The sequence below is a fragment of the Venturia canescens genome, chromosome 4, assembly GCF_019457755.1.
Source record: "Venturia canescens isolate UGA chromosome 4, ASM1945775v1, whole genome shotgun sequence".
NCBI classification, from domain to species: Eukaryota; Metazoa; Arthropoda; class Insecta; order Hymenoptera; family Ichneumonidae; genus Venturia; species Venturia canescens.
The window spans coordinates 12,558,887-12,579,331 of NC_057424.1; the positions used below are offsets into that span (position 1 = coordinate 12,558,887).

General features: G+C 44.3%; 1 protein-coding gene across 5 annotated transcripts in view; it reads right to left on the bottom strand.

Moving 5' to 3' along the window:
* The window catches only part of Nrx-1 (Neurexin 1), a 216,591-nt gene that overhangs the window by 12,100 nt on the left and 184,046 nt on the right, over positions 1-20,445 (bottom strand). The gene's annotated exons all lie outside the window — the stretch shown is intronic.

Below are 20,445 nucleotides of genomic sequence, written 5' to 3' on the forward strand. Positions count from 1 at the left end.
GCTCGCGGCGACAACTTTCTTTCCTTTTTTTACTTTCTCCCCGTATGCTTTTCGCTTTCTTCTTGAGAAAGGGCTACGCTCTCGCAGGGTCTAAATTTGGTTAGTTTTGGGAACAGGCGAGCATGTGCTCAACGAAGGGCAACTATCTTTCGACCTTCGTTTGTGATAAATAAACATATACGAAGATTCAAAAGACACTTTGATACTGTTCATTTAAAAAAAAATGGGGGCTAAACTCTGCCAGTGAGAAGTTGCTGAGTTTAAGCCAGTCACAGCCACCGCGGTTTGGTAGAACAGACAATAGACCGCGACGGTGACTCGTCATAAAAATCGTTAGGCTTGGGACGTAAATTTGCTTGGTCGATATGTAAATCGAGACAGCACATCGAACCGGGGTAGCATAAGACCCTCAGAGGTATCGAGACTGGCCCAGCGTCGGTCGATCGACGATCGTAAAAAATCGATAACGTAGCTATTATTTTTCGACTAGGCGAACAGGAGGCGAAGAACGATCGGGCTCGTTAAAAACCGTACGCGTGGGTTGGTCCGGGACCGAAGTCGAAACCCGCCCACATTCTAACGCGGTTGTGCGCGGCAAGTATCCGGCGTTGGCGTTGCTCAGCCGTTACGCATATTTGCCCGCATCGAACGGGCTCGCGCACTCCCAAGATCGGCGTGTTCACGCCTCGACGTCATTACTCGTAGTAGGAGAGTAACAGGGAACGTTAGTTTACTTCATTTCTTAGATCCGTGCTTCAAGGACGTTCATTTAACTCGAATTCCAATGATTTATTTTCCACGTGCTCATCGCGAGGGGGCGAAGGTGCCGGGTTGTCTTTTCGTTCCTGCGAATATCGAGTTGCCGATGATAAAAAATGAGTTGGCTCGAGCAGTTTGCCAGGAGATGAAAATAAACTAGAAAGTTCGTGCTGCTCGGCGAGACGATTTTTGGAGAAATGAAAAGAGCACAAATAAGCCCGCGTTTGCACCTGCACGGCGGCCATTTTTCGTACTCGCTCGCCGAGCCCCGTTCGTTCCATTCCATCTGGCACTTGTCGTCCGAGCATAGTCACTCTACCAGCGATGTATAAAAATGCAGCTGGTTGCTCGCACACGCGACGAACGGGGACGAGCGAGCGGATTTTCTCGAATTTCTACTTCAAGTTTCCGAGGGAATTTCCGAGCGGGAAGCACAGCGGAGAGTATCGTATTCGGTATCAGGAGCGAAGCGCGATTCACCTTTCGTGCCTACATTCTCCTCGGATCCGATGTCAGTACGTGCGAATAATATTGTTCCATATGTTCGCTCCACACTTGCCTTTTAAATTCGTGTATTTATGAAAGCTGCGAATAAAGAGGGCCAGTGAAAGCCGGATTACTTGGTGGTCGGAGCATGGGCTGTGACAAGTGTCATTGACGCCACATTCCAATCTGAAGAAGTCCAATAAACTGTATCACCTTACTAGGAGAACATGAAGCGAGGATGGGTGGGGTCGGACAGGCTCCATGGCCACGGCCGTCTTTCGCCCGGCAATCGCCCTTTCCTCTCCTCCCACCACTTCCAAACCTGATGCCACGAAATTCATAGTGCAGAAGAGGTCTTACCCGAGACACCGGGCTGACTTCTTCGATGCGAACGGTCGAAGCCATTTTGGGCAAGTGACGCAAAGCTGTTTGAACAATTTGTTCGATCTTTTCAATCTACATCGACGTCAATTCGAAAGCAAGCTCGTTGTATCCCGACGATCGAAACAAAGGTCCACTCTTGTGGGTGACGAAAAAAATGGTGGAACGTTCCAAAAATATGTTTTTCTACTGACAAAGATACGACGAGTGCGAGACTTGGGTCGGGGCAATTTTTCATTAGGTTGCATCTTCATTCTGTTATTGGATTCTTAACGAAATAATTTTTTCTTATTGCCGGTATTATTGACGCTTCAAAGGCCTCTAATTGCATTCTGGATTGAAATTCCGAACGCCCGTCGCGCTTTGTCCAATTCCCCGGGGGATTAAGTCTTATTAAAGCGGTAACGCGTTCGTACTTCATTAAAAACAGGTGCTGCTGCATGTCTCAACTTGGAAGCATGTGACACCCGGTATCCCGAAGCAATTAGCTCTTGTACGACATAATCTAAATTAATAAGTAAACTGCCAGGAAAGTATCGGCGGCGAGGCGGTGGCATCGGAGAGAAGAGAGAGTCGGAGCTTCGCAGCACGCGCCGTAAGTGGGTTAGGTTAAGGTGTTGGCCGCGGCGCGTTTTCTTGACGCTCGGACGAGTGGCGCATTCGGTTAAAAGGTAACAGGAGCCGAGAACTTGCGTGGAGCTGAACCGCTGAACGCCTTGCATGTTTTCGTTGTTCTCTCGTGCGGCGCGACGAATCGTAGATGAAATTGTATAAGTAAATCACAACCCAGTCGCTAATTTCTTCCATTCCATGTCAATCCCGCAATGAAAGCAAATTATCCGATTTACAAACGCAAATAAAAATAATTTATTGCTTATTTCAATTAAATTCATTCTGGCCTTAGGCGATATGAAACGAAATATTGTATGAATTGTAATTGTCATTATCGTGATTGACTGCAAATGAGGGCAAGGATATTCTGCTTTCATCGAAAACAAATTCGAATTCACACGCAGCCAAATTTTGGCTTTCAAATATAGGATTTTATCCTGCCATTCAGTAGTCAAATGCAGTGGAAATCCGCGTTTTAAAATCCATAAATGCTTGAATAACGTTCAAAATATCGTGATGTTGTTGGGCTTCGTATTTCATAGGGGTGTTAAAAATTCTGAAGTTCCAAATGTAATGTTCAGCCAACTATTACTTTCTTAGCTCATTAGCGCAGGTTTTATTAACAAACTTTGTCACGTGTATCTATAAGTAGTTGAAAATTACTTCAAAACAAATATGTACGAAAGAATATAAATATAATAAATTCGAAATTATTTATTTTCAAATTCAATTTCAAACGATTCACAATATTTTTTTTTTAATCGACTTCGTTCTTCGAGGTTTACGAAAAAAACTGCTACTTCTCTTGATATTTTATTTTTCTTCACTTTCAATTACTTTTCAACGCAGAGTTGGTCTTTTTATCATTGCTTTTTACAATGTGAACATATCACATTTCGAATACGTGTTTCCTTTACAGAACTTCGGATCGTTCATTTTGCCATTTATTGCAGTAAAGTTTTAATAATAAAAGAGTTGGTACGAATTGAAATAAAAAAGTGTTAAAAATTATTTTACCCGAGAGAGCGCCATGAAGGTTGATCAAATAAAAAAATGTTATTGCAAAAAATCATGTCGATTCGTATACCGCTTCGGGATCGAATACACTGACACACACGCCCACAAACTTCGAAAACAGTATAAACGTGGCGCCAAGATCTAGCAGACCAAGCTGAGGTACACGCACGAACGGTTGCGTAGGCTCAGCGACGATGAGAGGAAGGAAGAAAGAGCGAGGCGCGTTTCTCACTACTACAGACGTCGGAGTAGGCGGTGAGCGGGAGTCCGCGCGAGGCATTCCTAGTCGCGTTCGTGTTTAGAAATACCCCTTCGTGTCTCTTGTTCTCCTAATAACTCTAAACACGCTTTCATCGACAAAATGATTGATTGACTCTTGGCATACGCGAGCAGTTCCGATGACCCAGTTCATGGGACTAGTCTCATCGGATTATCGTTCCTGATTTTCTATTTTTTTTATCTCCCAGCAGAGCAACTTTTCTCATGGAAGAACGCTACTCGTATGAGGTACGACGGGGGAGGAGGGAGTTTTGAGCGTCGATTTTTTAATCTACTTCGAACATGATTATCGATTATGAAATCGTGATCGCTACATTTTCATCGTAGCCAAGTTTGTCCCCACTGAAAAGTTCCGATTCGCCCAATGCCTCAGGGCCAAGCACTTTGACCGATGGAGCCTCTATTTTTAACTTCGTTTACAAAAAAAATGAACTTTGGCCCGAAGCAACCGTTCAAAGGAAACATCACGATAAACGTGCTTTTCGAATATGCTACACCGAAAGAAATAGCGTTGGAAAATTTATTGAAATATGAAATCAGAAAAATCACGTACTTCTTAGGAATTGCCCATTGTTTTTATCTCATTTCATCACACAAAAGTGTAGTCAATATTCTTGAGCTCGATGCAAGTGTGAGTAAACAAGGACCAAAGCGTTCGTTGGCTGGGCACGAGTCGAGAGGAACAGGCGCAGCAGGTTCTCCTGCCTAGTAGCTTCTTTTACGCTCATATCTATATGTAGAGAAAACCGAGTAGTCGCCTCCTCCGCCTTCTCCTCCTGCTCCTCGCATGTTTTCGCCTAGCCTCTTGCTACAACCCCATACTTGCCTGATGCTTCTAAACACTTGGCTTACGTTAGTACGGCCCTAACCTCTCTGACGTTTGACCGTTCAACGGTCGCTTATTTTCCTAGGCATTATCCACCTCCGATTTTCATCCCTTATTCGATTCTAGCTCCGAGACACGTGTAATATACAAATATAGTTTCTTGGTTCGCTTAAACGTCGCACCTGTAAGCACGGTTCTCATGCTTTAGGCGCCTCAAGACCGTCTACGCGAAGTCTTCTTCGAGCTAATTGCTCGCTAGGAAGCTGCTTTTTTTCGGGACGGCAGGAATGGTAGATATCCTTTTTTTATCGTGAACTTCATTTTGACAAAATTGGTGTCGATGACTCTTCTGGAATCAGGATGGAAGTTTTAGCAAATTTTGAACGGAGGATCGTGATCTGGATCGAAATACGACGCTAGGTATCATCCGCGGAAGTTTTAATACTTGAAAATTTCGTATTGGGCGTTTGAGCGACGGTTTAAACTGTTTTTTCCTCGTGAATCTCGTCACTATTCGATCTCACGCTTGCGGTCAATCGATTTTCATTCGATGTCAAATGCAACAGGGGTTTGTGGACTATTTTATCACGTTCCAAGTACGCTTCACAACTTTAAGGGGCAGATCGTTTTGTAGCAGAAATTTTTGAACGATTCAGCGTGATTTTCGCGACATTTTCTATCTAAAATATGAGGAGTACCGAACCAACGATTTTTCCACGGAAAACATGTAGTTTTCAAAGAAAATAAAAGTGTGAACGAGTTTTCGTTGGACCAACGAATCTCGAGAACAAAATAGGATTCGTTGAGCTCCACTGGGTCCAAAGTGTCCGTGTCTCTGTTACTGGAAAAGTACTTTTGCTTTCTCCCAAAAAATTAAAAGATTCCGGAACCGCCAAATTTTGCACGATCCTCGCACCAATCAGGAAAACTGTTGCTCGCCACAGCCCAGACTTTTCTCGCCGTGTTTGAAATGTAAGCAAAATAGGTGGATGGAAATGATTGGAAATCGGGGAACGGGCATTTCTTCAAGTTAATCGGGAAGAAAATGCGACGAGGGCTGAAATCGAGAGTGTCCGATGTAGCAAAACTCTTCGGTAAACCGCCTCGAGCAGTCTGATCTCCTAATAAGACTGGGAATCGGTTTCCCCCGGAGCTGCGAAGATTCTCACGATCGTGGAACGCTCCGTGGGAGAGTGGAGATATCATACGCGAGGTGGCAAACGTGCTTGTTCAGAGTCGCACGCTTTTTCGCCAATCGAGGCGAATATAGTTAGCCGTATCCGTGCACACAAACATGCAGATGTATATAGACGGTGTCCCATCCCTCGAGTGTATTTTTGCGAGTTTGAGATCGGGGTCGAATTTCAAGTAAAACTTTGATCAACGTAAAACACTTTGATCACGCCTAGCGTCCAGAGGGTGACAGACAGAGCAGAAGTGCACGGGACCATTCTTTTGGAGCGTCAAATTTTCGTCAAATAAGTCTAATAACTTCGTACCGCTTCGGGATTGGCTCTCGAAATCCAGGGCATACTCCAAAGTCCTCTGAGGCCCAAACAGAAACATATTTTTCGGAATTGCCATGCCCCACAAAATTGGTCTCTTGGACAGTTGCCCCAACTCCGTAAAATGTCCGTTGCCACGAGAAATTCGAAGGAAAGAACTCAAACTAAGATTTTTCATTCTATACCGAATTTGGATTCCTGCGGGCGACTATGGACGAGGAGACACCCTTTGTGTCGACGCGCGCCGAGCGTTGGCTATCCCGTGGGAACTTTCGGACGCACTACCTTTGCGCCGGGCTTCCCAAACACGCGTCAAATACGCGCGCTCGTACGTAACTCTCATCGGGCTCTCTCACGCACTCTGCACGCGCTTCTCGCCTGTACAATCAACTCTTTTCCTCCTCTGGCCGCCTACTACCGAACCAGATCGCTTTCCACCCTGAGGCATCGACTATCCCACGCTCTCTTCTCGGTCCTCCCATCCTTCAGTTCGTAGGCTCTCCCAATGGGAAGACTCGCCGATTCCTGAGAAATTATTTTGCTCGTGCCGCACGGTGGACGAATCCTCCCCGTACTTTTTCGATGCGAATACGTGGGAGCCTCGACTCGCGCCTTATCCCTCAACGCCATAATCAGCTGATTCCAGATCAAGATTAGCCATCGAATTGTCCCGTTGGATGTTGACTCGCGACGAGAAAAACCAAGCTCGTTGACCGTCTCGTATTATTTCGTTCGATAAATCCAGTTTCGGCAAATGCACTTCAGGGAATCGACATAAAAAAATAAGGATTTTAGGTCAGATGATAAAACTGGAGAACGCCACGAAATAATTGGAAATTTGATTGAGCCGCACTGAAATTCCATGAGAACGACATTTTAGTGTCGGTGAATAATGCATAACGTTTGAAAACTACTAAAAAATTGAAACGTCCATCGATACGTATAGCAATAATAAATGATCATATTGTCTGGATCAAATAGACAATGGGACCGTGCGATTGGAGAGTAGAGAGCTCCCTGACATTTGCCCAGTTTCCACGGTGCGTCGAATCCTAATCCCCTCGATCGATTTCGACGAGAATTTCATTGCATTGAGTTAGCACGTTTGAAAAATGCGTGACAACAGAGTATCGAGCTAATCGTACAACCATAAGCGTACAGGCGCGTGTGCGTGGTCGGCGGAGTTGGAGAGTTCTCGAAATAATGGTTTCCCGTGTTTCCCAGCCGCGACGGAATCGTTCCCACGGGATAGTAACCGTGGGATTTTTCGTTGGTAGTATCTGAGAAATCGAGAGTCGTCGAAGGCTCGGGAGCTTGATGAATTTCGCGAATTAATGCGCTCTCCCGAATCTCCATCCGTCCCGCAAGATAATTAGTGTAATCGGCGCAAGAAAAATCAACTTTCCAACGAATTTTTTTCTCCGAGTGACACACCTTTCGAAGCGGTCAGTCTCTTATTGAGGGGAGAAGATAAGATGAATAAATTTGTTGTTGTAAGAGCGTCAAGATTAAAAGGAACGTCGAGGAGAATAAAAAAGTGGATAAAAAAAAAATAATCTTCCAAGAATATCGTTATACGCGAGACACCCGTATATTATGTCGATAATATGGGTACGAGGAGGCGCCGTTCGTCGGACCCAAAGTCGCCAAGAATTTTTTTCCCACGTCGGGTCTCGAGCGCTTTTGGAAGTGTCGCCGACGAGCGAGACAGCGATAGCGCAATCGCTGTATTGCTTAACACGAAGAGAGGTAGAGAGAAAAGAGGGAGAGGGGCGAGGAGGAGGGGGAGGAGAGAATCGGAGGAAGACGCGTGAGAACGTAGCGAGGACGCGTGGGAAAACGGCGAAGGCGCATGGCGCTTCTCGTACCAGGAGCCCACAACGCTCGAGGAGCTTCGGCTCTCTCCGGTCTACTTGCTCCTAAGGTCGCATCATCCCCCTCGCTGGTTTTCGATCTAATTTCGCGATACACGCGATCAATTATTTTTTCACAATTAACTTCGAAATTTTATTTTATCGTTGTTTTTTTGTCGTGTTTTATCTCTTTTTTTTCCCAATGCGATTACGAAATGGAGTTTGACCGTCGGGGAGCGTTCGATGGATTCGCACAGTTCGACAAAAGTTATCGAATAGCCAATGAATTAACCGAGATTAGAATAAACGACTACGCGGAAGTTTCTAGGCAATGTTTTTTGTCATTTCGCATAACGATCTCCAAGAAAAAAACAAACAATTTGAAGAAAAGTCGAAAAACATGGAAGACAGAAGTTGAGAAACTCGTCAAAATCAAATGGAGTAAAAAAAAGTAAAAACAAAAATAAAGTAAAAACAGAATAAAATAGAGAAGAAAAGGAGAATAAAAAACAGTAATAAACGAAATTAAAACGAGAAAAATCAATCGACTGTTACATGCACGGGGGAACAAGAAAGACGAGAACGGCTGGCAGAGTCTCGTATCTCTGGCGAGTACCGCGGAGATGAGGCGATTTCATTGGTCAACCAATGTGGGGAGTAGATTTTTCAACGGTTGATCCGGCGGTGTCTCTCGTTCTCCCCCCGGGATGCTCAAGTCTCTCGGTGGACCACCGTACCAGCTCCATTCGCTTTTACGACCCTTGGACTCGTCGGGAGGCTCGAAGGACCGTTCTTAAGGCCGAAGGGCCGGTTTGCAGGGCTCTCTACTCGCGGCTTCCCCGAGGACTCTTGTCTTCGCGTCACGTGTATGCACACATACGTTGATACTAATGTGGCCAAGGTCCCTCGAGCCCGCCGCGGTGTAGGGGGAGTTGAGCATCTCATATACAATTTTATCCGACACCATGATTCGCTCGTGCACATGAATTTTGCCAAGGTCGCGAGAGCACGTTGCGTTCAAGGCTCTGCGGTGCACAGCGCTCAAGAACGTTCGTACTCTCGGTATACGCGAACAATTGCACAATAAATTTTGCTCGAAAATTCCGAGAAAAATGACCGTGAGACCGTGCGACCATTTCAATTGGTTATGGCTTATGAACTTTCACATTAAAAAACTACCATTATCGTTATCTGCAAAGTGGGAAGAATGCTCCATTTTTTCGCTATTTCTACAGGGAGATATCGAGAGAGAAAAAGAAAATCAAATTGCTATGGAGATCGACTCGGAATTCCGGGTTCTGGGTAATCAACTGACACGCGTATCAAATTTTAAAGGGCTCGTCTTATTGGTTATTGAGATAAACGTGTTTAAAAAGACGAAGAAAAATACACAGGGTTATAGGACTGTGCGTAAAAAATCGTTTATCTTTCCATATAACGAATGAACGCTTCTCACGAAGTTAATGAAAAAGTATTTCGGCATTTTTTGTTTCTTCTTCGCTTGGAGCATTCCTGTCATACTCTTTTTATTAATACTTTTTTCTTGATCCATTTCCCTTTGCGCTCTCTAAAGCGATTTTTTAGATGAAAAACTATTTAGTATTTTAGCCAGGGACGGATGAAATTTGGGGTTCGGTCAGTGATGGATACCCGATTAATTAATGGCTCGTGATTTCATCCGCCGAAAGATAAGTTGAAAAAATGTATTTACAGTTTCGAATTAACAACTCCGACATTAATTTAAAGTGATTATATCTTTAATTAGGCTGTAAAAATCGATCCAATTTAGAGACCCATAAAATACGATCTTTCGGGCATGATCTACCTTAAAATATTCAAAATATGAAGCCACTCTTCTAATTCTACAGAAATAATCCTCGATCTAAATTAGTTAATTGTACGATGAAACGAATTACAATGAATAAAATTTATTTTTACAATTTTGCTAAAATGCAGAATTTAGAGCATTAGTAACAATGAACATTTCGAATCGGCTCCTTCACTATCAATGAGTTTGTTGGTATTTTTCTCTTTGGTTCATCTCATGCGACAGGAAACACTGTTCTTTGCAGCGATGCATTGACGTAGGTTATTATTTCGGGGCCGTTGAGCGTCCCTCGTCACTAGCCTCGCTCTCTTCGAGTCTTTCGTTTTCTCGCCTTTCGATGCTCGTGGTCATTGCACCGAGCGAGACAGAGACGTTCGATGAAGCAAGAGAAAAAAGAAGAACGTTGGCTTTTCTCGGTCTCTTTCTCCGTTGTCCAGTTGCAATGGACGACGCAGCGGCTCAAGCAACTAAAGGGGGCGGGGGGGGGGATAATCGAAGAAATATCGGAGCCTTCGAGGACGCGAGAGCGAGCGAGTATAACTAAACCAGCAGCGTGAGAACGTACTTTCCAAGGGGCATCCACGAGGAATACCCGCAACAGGGTTGCAGAGACGAGAAGAAGCCTCTTTCAACGGGGACTTCATCGTCGTGACATTTGAGAGCCCAAAAAGTCGTAGCAAACGCCTCTTGAGTCATGAGATTAATTACAAGCTCGAAATAATATGAGGTTCCTCACAGTTCGCATCAAAGTTATTTCAAGAAATCATTGCACCGCAGAATCACATCTTCGACAGTGCTCATCGAATCAAATTTGTACTCTTATGTGTGCAAAAATAGAAAATCTTTGATCTTCAGCTGGTCTGTGAATCGTACTGTTGCTAAAAACCCCGCTCCCAACTTTTCTCGCAGGGGCTGGAGGTTTTGAGATGAACTTCGCAGTTGCACGTTGTCCTGCCATGAAAGAGCGTGGAACGCCTCGATTTACCAAGAATCTTCGAAAAAAGCGTGAAAAACGAATGAAAAAATATTTCTTCAATTCCCTACACAAATGTTGAGTTCATAAAACGTCGTTCGTAATTATCGTAATCATTCGTTCGAATTATTTTTAATGAGAAAAAATTCTGGGAGTTAATAAGAGAAAAAATTGAGGAAAGGTGACGAGTGAAATTCAAAAATTGCGACACATTTTACCGAGCTCTGAGCAAGGTCGACGGGAGCTAAATTTTGCCCTAAAGAGAGAGAATTCGTCGAGGGTCAGGCACAACGAGGTGAGCCCAGGTCCGAAGGGTCGAAGGTTTGAAGAAACTGCTCTATTTGTACAACAGGAAAACAGACGGTTGAGGAAGCAGGAGTTCCTCCATCCGAGTCCTTTATAGGGACACGACTCTTGGCGAGGAGTTCTTTATGGGGTCTGAAAAGTTGGAGGGTGGATCGATTTCTCTATTGGGAAAGAGGGACGAAGCAGTGACAAATTTGTGTGCCTTTGTCCAACATTTAACACCTCCTGCGATCTCTGTTGAAAAAATGAGCCTCGTAAAACACGTCCCAGGATAGCAGGAGTAGCGCGGGCTCCTCCCATTCAATTTCGTTACGAGGCGGGGCCTTCGCGATGACTTTGAGTGTGGTCAGTGTAAGAAGTAAGAACGAGGGTTACGGATTATTGATTTTCAATAGAGATTATTTCACGCTCGATTTGATTATTCTTTGAGAAAATGACTTTTGTCAACATTATTCCCAGGAGCACATGAGGACTGAACTAGTTCCAGCTTTATGCGAGGGACTCGCAGGTAGAATTTTCGAAAAAGGATCGAACCTTTACGCACTCCGTTCAAATCTCACAGTCAATAAAAATACTGCTCGTAAACCATTATTTTCTATTCCAGAAATTGACTTTTGCTGAAGTCTTACTCCAGGGTAACATGAAATTGAAGAGAGTCTTCGACACGTTCGAATGATCGTGTTTTCAAATTCACCCTCGAATAATTGTGCACAAAAATATTCTAAAATTCCATCGAAATCCAACTTCTGATAATTATCAATTAACTTCGTTCGAACGTAAACGGAAAAAAGTATTTTTGATTATTACGTGCGCAAATTTTACGCAATGGACACGTTCATTGTAAATTACAATTCAATATTCGCTGAACAGTAACGATAAAAATAATAAAAATTGGATTTTAGCCGTGGCGGAAGCAATCATCTCCTTGTCAGATTGTCATTCACCCCCAAAGTGCCTACGGCGCCGGACCGATCTTGACTTTTGTAAAATTGGCTATGCGGGGTAGCAGGAATTTTGAGAAGGTACACGAAGAACATCTCAAAAACGTTTCCCGCTCGTGCGACCTGAGACGAGAGTCATTTTCCTTCCAAACGATGCAAAAAATTCGTATGCGCTTTTTCGTCAAAATGATTCTTCCATCCATTCAGGTCGTACGAGATCGCCCTTTAAACCCTGGCTTCGGTGAGTTTACGGGGCGTGACGACTGTGCTCCCAATTTCGAACAGGATCCCATGAGCAAGAAGGTGTGCGATCTTGAAGGAGCCCCCTCGCAGCGTTATGGGATTTATATGTGCCGGTACTTTTATGGTAAGTCAACAAAGAGCGAGGCCCAAGGGCTACGTGCGTTCTTCTTCTGCGTGCGGGTTCCCTAATTTCGTTGTAATTTCACGCTCGATTTGTTGCCTATTTTCAAAGTTGATTCTTGTAAACTGAGGCTCTCAGGGAAACATGTCGGGAAGGGAAGTCGACGTTCTTCGACGGAAGGGTTCACGGAAGGGACTCGTCACGAGACTCGTTGTGAAATAAGGAATAAAAAACATTGTCACCGAGAAGAAGCAGGGGCCCATGAGACCGGCGAAGGTCAGTGAAAATCGTAGAATCACTTTCCCTGAAAATGCCGCTTCTCGCTTTCCGAATTTTCTTCGTACCCCGTCAAAATCTATGGGGGCTCGTCGAATTTGCTCCCTTTTTCGAACAGGATCGCATGTTGAGAATAAGTACTGAGAGATCACTCGAAAAAGGGCCTCACAGGTTCCTGCTATTGTCAACGCGTTGACAACCAGTTGTTTGGAGAAATCCAATTTAACGCTCCACTGGATCTCTATTATTTCGAGTGCTATCGGTAAACAGATATATCAGGGTAACAGCCGAGGGACGAAGGTACTGCACCTCCGAAAAAGGGCTCTTGAAGAGGCGGCCCTTCCGAAGAACACGGCCAAGACCCTTCTTGGCCTGCCTCAAGGTTCCCATTGTGTCGAAAACGGCGAGCCTCTTGGCACGCTCAATTTCACGCTCGCTTGCTTTCCCTTTCATAAAAATGACTTTTGTCAATTGGAACTACCAGGGCACCGAGAAACTACGGAAGTGACATTTAACGATGTTTTATTCCGAATTTCTTAGAGAGACGAGACTTCTCGAATTTATGAATTTTACGTAGAAAAACGAAATTTTGAAAAATTCCACCCAAACGAATTGACTTCTGGTCTGTTTATCGTCTTTTTGGCAAAAAAGTAACCATCATTTTGAAAGATGTGACATTAACGGAATGCCAAGATAAAATACCTTTGCACCAAGAATTAAATGATGTGAAAATAGTCAACAATGATTAAAAGTAACGAGATATGAGAACAAATTCTTGATAACGAATGCTCCTTTATCCAAAGTTGTATGACCACTGGAACATTTTTTTTTTTCACTAAATTATTAAAAACATGTGGCCTTGATTTTAAACTCATTTTATCGGCTAATTATCAAAGCGTTAAAAAAAAACTTAATGAAAATAGGAAAATTCTCGTGGTGCATTTACGTCGCGGACTTAACCCATCGTCGATGCGAGTTGACGAACGACTTCTTTCGCATTAATACTGCACAGCTAATCGAACTTGTCACTTTTAACTCGATAGATTCTTAAACGTTATTCGTATCCTGATATTCCGGAGCTATCTTTTATCGTGAGGAAGTATTTACCATAGATCGAGATATTAAGAGAACATAAAAGAGGCGCAATAGAAAACGTTTGTTGCGGAGTCTGCCATGTGCGAAAAGTGTCGACGTAGTTTATTGGGGGTCACAATAAATGAGGGTCTCCCCGACGAAAAACTTCTCCCCTCGAAACGTGAGTGACGATGTGACTTTCCACATTGGAGCTTGCAAGGGGGATTTGTTCAATTTTATTTCGGTTTGTGAATAAAATAGATGAAATGAAATTTTTCTGCATTCCGGTTCATGACGTGTTTTTGAAAAGTATTATTACAGGATGAAAGTTATGGAGAGACTTTTTTTTATGAAATTATGATACGAACGTTTTTTGAGTAATTCTGCAAATGAATTACGAAAATATTTCTAGTTACGTTTATCAAGTCTTGTGACTCGGATATTCGGTTTCGAAACTCCTTCAGTGTGAATTATACACTAAACTTTAGTACGATTCAGAGAAAAACGAAAAATCTTCATGCCTCATCTCAAAAATCGAACATTTTTTCGAATGGTTCAAGGTTCCTTCGAATTCGAGAGTCATGATTTTCACTGTTCGTCCACGATGGGCTTTGCAGCAATGGGTATCGCGTGTTATCGCAATGAAATTAAGCGCATCGAAGTTTGAGTGATTTACTTCGCAAATTTTGAATTTTCCCATGACTCGTGAAGCGAAAATTTTTTTAATTTAGTTTAAGAACCATTGTTGCTAATGAAAAATGTTGCATTTTAATTTCGTAAACATTTATCAAACACGAAGAATACTAAAATTGAAGAATATTACAAATTCCAAAGAACGTTCGTGAAGAAAAAATTTGTTTATAATTTCTTCGATATTATTAATTTGTATTAAACGTTGAAGATGACAAGATAAAATGATTTCTCATTGTCCCATATTTCCAACGATTTCCATACCGATCCTACGAATATTTGGCATCACGCGCAGGTACACAAGCTTGAGAACACCGACGTGCCACTTTATCCCCACTTAAAAACACAGTAAAACGAGCATACGACCGAGCACGAGTATTTCGGCCCGAAAGGGTTGACCCGAAGTCTCACTGTCTCGCTGGTCTCGGGTATCGGGAGAGCAGACGAGCCAGCAGGTGTCCCGGTCCGCGTTGGTTCAACCTTGCGCCGCTAGGTCGTCCGCAAGGACACACTCGTCGCGGCTCGGTCCGCTCAACATCGAGACCCGAGGCGAATCAAACATCGACGGTTTCGCGATTATGCTTTCAGTAACACGAGCCAATTTTTAGGGTGTAAGTTTCATAGACCCGAGCCCCCGTGGCTTCAGCCTATTATAATTTCACGCCAATTTCACTCTTCATTCAGAAGAAATGACTTTGGTAAACAAGTCGGCCAGGTTAGCATGAAGAGGGAGGAGCCTGAACTCGTTCTTCCAAGGCTCGATCGCGCCTCTTCCTTTCCCGCAGGTTCAGGAAGGCACGCGCCATCGTGTGTTTTTCAACACCGATGTTCGTCCATTTTTTTCGTCTTATTATTTTATTTCTTTGAATTTGCCATCGTTGGGACGATTTGAAAAATCAGCTACGTTTTTTTTAGTCAAAATCCTCCAATTTGACTTGCAGAAAAAATATTTTCGGTCAATTCGTTGTGCTGCTTTTCACGAGTGCCGAAATGTTGTCATCGTTTCTTGACTCAAATTTGAGAAAGTTTTCAGATGCACAAAAATGTGTTTTTACACACGTCAGCATAGATGTAAATTTTGTCAATAAACGATATTTTTACTTTTTCGACAAATCCTTAACTTCGTGTGAGCTTAGGGATCGTTTATTTTCAAAACCCATTCCGGCCCGGAAGATCTAAAAGTTGACAGTGTCGTGATACCGCAAATTATTGCAGTTCAGTTAAAAATGTTGACCCAACGCCCAGAACGTTGGTCAAACGAAACCTTTCTGGGTTCGTATTCGATCGAAGCTTGTCTGCGAAGAAACCACTTGAACCGACGGAGTTACCAGGGCACCAGTAGCCCGGAGGAACTGTGTTTCCTCCGAAAGGAAGCCTCTTTTTTCCCCCAGGAGATCGTCTAATCCGTAGTGCCTGAACGAACACAAAGAGTCCGTGGCAGAATCGCGACGGGATACCTTTTGTGACTCGGTTTTTCTATTCACAACGAAATGACTTAAATAAACAAGTCTGCCAGGATCCCAGGATCGGTGAGGACGTGCAAAATTTTTCAGGGGATTCCTGGATATAGCTATGAATGTCGTTGCGTCGGTGAGGTAAGATGAGAGTTTTTGTAAAAAGAGAAAAAAGGTATTTGTGCTCGGTGGGAATCTCGTGGGAGGCTCGATCATTTTTTAACGGACATTTTTGGTACCGATTGGGTCCGGATAACACGCGAGCGAGGAGGAAGCCGAAGAAGCGATGGAACCGACGGGTCAGAAGAACCGTTTTCCCGATTATTCATAAGCGTATATTTGTATATGTTTTTAATGGTAGATCGGAATGTTCAGCTGCCACTAAACCCCGGGTTTTCCATATTCCATTGTCCCTTTATTCCTCGCTTTTTCTTAATTCATTTCAAGGCGTCAAAATCATTGTAAATACAAATTAGTCAGAGATTTTCTACGAGGAGAGTAGAATGTGTGAGGAGAAGACTCCGAATTTCGAAAGAGGCCCTCGCCGCCATTATTCGACAAAAATTGTGCTCTTCAGAGCTCGAAGATCTTTAGCTTTAGCAGTCGTGGATAAAAAACAGCGGATAACGATGATTCCTAGAGCCTCATCGAACGTCAACGGCGTTGACACTGCATTGAATTTCACACGAAATAGATAAATTTTTTATTCCTTTTGTTATCGACCGAATAAAGTCTGAAGATGAGATAAAACTGCAATGATTATTGAGAATATTTTGTAAAATAACCTCATCCGACGTTGATTTTGTTGCTACGAATGGGTTTAGGTGCAACACAATAAAAAATTGATGTGGCTTTATAAGTACGGGGCTTGAATTAAAAATTGTTTCTAAAGCGTGGAGTTTCAAAGAGATTTGATTTAAGCGAACCGAGCGTTTGTAGCGAAGTGATTTTACGAGGCTTGGTGTGGGCGTACGAAAATATGTTAACAGAAATTCCATATCCCCGAAGTAGCAGGAAAACATGAAGACGCTGGAGTCGAAGATGGTCCGTGGCGACGTCGACGCGGCGCTCTCGCAAAATCGAAAAAGAGTCCGCGGCCCTGTTTCGTTTTGGTCGGGAATGAGGGAAAAAAGAGAGGCAAAAATACACGAGAATCCAAAAATGAAATGATCGATGATGAAAAGCAGCATATCGATCCGGAGAGCCTCCTGGCTCGCGTCGGCTCCGATTGGTTCCAGATCCCTCAACATTCCGTTGCGCATCACGATTATTTTTCATTTCCAACAATCATGTTTATAATGAGGCACTAAACCTGACTAATTTACAGAGGTGAGTTAAAATACGCGTTAATTGGTCATCGGTAAACGTCGAGAGGCGTGAAGAACATTGTAAACTCGAATTAATCGAAGAGCTTCCACCAGGAGTCCAGAAACGTCGAGGAAGTTCGTGTCTCCGGCTGAACGTTGCTTCCTTCCCCCTGTCTCTGCGTCCGCGATATTTTTCAGCGCAGGCAAAAGGAGAGGCCGAGCGTAGAAAGAGAAGGAGGCGTGGTGGGGCTCCGTGGCAAGTGCGTCCTTAGGCTCGAGAGGGTTACTTTTTCGTGGGACTGAAATAGGGACTCATGCCAAGGCAGAGGGTGTTTTTCCATTCTCCTTTTCTCGCTTCCTTCTCTTCGCTCGATAACCAAATTCGCGCAACTCGAAGAGAATCTTCGCTACGTGTCTCTTGTTCGCTATTCGCGAATCAGCCCTTGAATCAGGGTTACGAGAAGAATATCCGCGAACGGGTTAGAGACTCGAAGAGAAATATGGTACCATTTGGAACAGGAGCTCATGAGGGAGTAGAAAGTCGAGAGCGTTTGGGAGTGCTCGATGTGCTTCGACCAAGAACCCTGAGGTTATCCCGTGCGTCGGCACTCTTCTGTCTGAGTGTACACTCTTCTAATATGACTATACACGCTTCGAGCGAGTCGAGGCCCGCGGCCGAGTTCGTCGCTTTAAAACTCGTGGCTCTTTCCCCGAGCGATTTAGCATTTCCAAAGCTTCAGACTTCCTGCTTCTAGACGCCTTCAATTGCACTTTTCCTTCGCCCATTTCACCGACTCTTAAAATCGCTTTGTCGCCCATGATTTCGATCCTTTTTTTTTCTCATTTTCGTCGAAAAAATTGGTACTAATGGTTGAAAATTAATTAGAATATGCAAGCCTTTGTTGAGCCGAGCAACAAATCAGGGTTTGAGCACAACGACGCAGTAGCGAGAACCGCAACGTGGAAGAAGCAGCGTCAAATATTCGTCTCCGAGTTTTCAGGTTCTCAAATATCCGAGTTGCATTCATTTTTCGCATTATTGTACAGAAGAAATCATCGAATAAACACATGAGTGTTTATTCGCCATTAATTATGATCCTTATAGTTCAATGGAGTTTTCAGTTTTCAGAAGAATTTTCAGAAGATAAAAAAAATACTGAAAATTTCGCAAAATCGATGATCGATTGGATCGTACTCAATACACCAAAAATTGGGAAATTTCAATCTCTTTATACTCCTGATTTCCGCGAAAAAAACTCGAGGTGGAAAAAAAAGTGGGAATGAGAGTAATCCGAGTGATAAAAAGCTGCGTGGGAAGTGACGGAGACGAAGGAGGAGGCGATTTTGGTGAGCGGAAGATGAGTTTTGCGTTCGCGTCGTGAAGTCATCGTTGGTACGTCGCGGAGTCATTGGTCGGCGGTTCACCAGCGAGGAATGCGCGTGGTGGTGTCGAACAGTCTGCCATTGACCGAGGTCATCAAAGCGTGAAGACGAATCAGGATTTCATGAGAGGCGAGGAAGACGCTGGAAAAATACGGAATCGTATCGTCGAGAGGAGGCCGCTCGAGCTCTTCGTCTCCGGAAGGAGAGAACGACGCACCGCGAAGAACTCGCTTTCACGGGCCCTTCGGATTACAGCTTACGAAGGATAAACCGATAAATAAACAGCCTCCTTCTATTGTTGTGACGTGTGTTGCGGTTGAGCGCACAGTGGCAGTCTTTTCAATGATTTTTTCGTTCGTTGTAAAGTTGTCAGGAAAGTAGAAGTTGGTAAAAGGTGCGCGAGGTTTTTCGAAGCTGCGTGGAGAGGACGTCGAGCATCCGTCGCGCTGCTGGCATTCTCCTGCATAACGCGTTCTTTCGTGCACAAAACGATCGTCGGTATTCGTGCCGTATCCTTATGTAGAACACCGGGCTGAACTGAGTAAACGAGGAATAGGAGAACAGAGTCTCGCTGAAGGCTCGTAGGAAAGTCAGACCTACTGAGGAAGGTCAGTGCCAACGCGGGCGCCAAGTCCTTCGAATAGATCGGAGTGGAAAAAAATGCAGTAGAAACGCCGGTGTCTGTCTCTCTGCACGGTGTACCTCGCGAGGGAACACCCGATGACCGCGAGGTCTCCGAGGATCGTGATCCTTGCGACACCTGTCGAAGACCCGAGCCGAGGAGCCAGGAGAATAGATCACCGGAGGAAGTAACCTTCGACCGTGGGCTCCGAGGGTGTTCGCACCGCTTTTTTTCTCATTTCTCGCTGCTCAGCATTGCGAATTTTTATTATACCCCGTTTTCAGTCGTTCCAACAGTATCCCGGGGTGAATGGAATAAACCGGAAACAGGAGAGTAGACGATCCGAAGAAGCGGAAGAGCAGACGGGCGTGAAACAACACACCGGCCCTTTCCCAGAGGACCGTCTTTCCGCAATTTCACGCATTTTAACGAGCCCTCGACATTCGTGGTGCGGGTGGCAAACCGGAGACAGGAGAGCAGACTCGGCTCCACAGTTTTTCAGCCAATCAACGGAGACTTTCTATCACCGATTTAGGCACCTTGGAAATTTGAGTTTTACGAATTATCCAAATTCTGTGGTTTCAATGATTTTGGAGAAACAGGATTGTAGACTCCTGCAACAAGTTGCAACGTTTTTTCTACCCACTTTTTCGAGCATCCCACCAAAATTTACCACGAGTTACCGTGACGAATCTCGCTCGTTTGGCTCCCACGACCGTGGGATTCTGCGGTTTCGATGGTAAACAAGGATTAGGAGTTTAGGCAGGGGCCGGGAGTCGCTACTATTTCGAGCGTTTTTCGACCGAGGGTTGTTTTTTCAGCTCTAGCGATCTTCAAAAGTTCAATATTTTCTACTTTTTGAAAAAGCCGGTAAACTCTCACGCACTTGAGGTGACGATTCAGAGATAGGAGCTTATGCTATCGTAGAAAGTCACCGAAATTCGGCGTACTCTCGGCATTGACGCATGTGACCTGGAATATGCGAAGACATTGCTGTAGATCGCGTGAGAAATTTTCCATTTTACGCTCCATTCGGCCCCGGAATGCTGCGATGTGGGCGGTGAACAACAAATGGCAGGCAGCTCCAGGCCGGGCAACTCGCCACAATAAATAGGAGAACAGTAAGTTTGAGAAGTTGGAAGTACAAATTTCACATGTTTTTCGAAGTGCGTCGAATTACGGGTCCCCGGGGCTGGGGCCCATCCCGAGGATTTAGCCTGGAAAACCTCGGTCCCAGATTTCCTTGGGGCGAAAAGCATCTCGGAAGAATGGCGAGCAACGAACCTGCATGAAATCTACAGACTCGCGGAAAGGCACCGAACGGTTTCTGTCAATTTGGAACTTCCATGAAAATTGAATGAACAAACGGCCCGTTTATTGCTTCGCGGCGATTTAAAGCGCCGCGTTCAAATGCATGATGTCGAGCTCTGCACGGCGTTCGAGTTGTCCAATGGAAGGAGTGAAAATAGCAGGTGCGCGAGAGCCGGTTGTCCGCGCTCTCGAGAATCT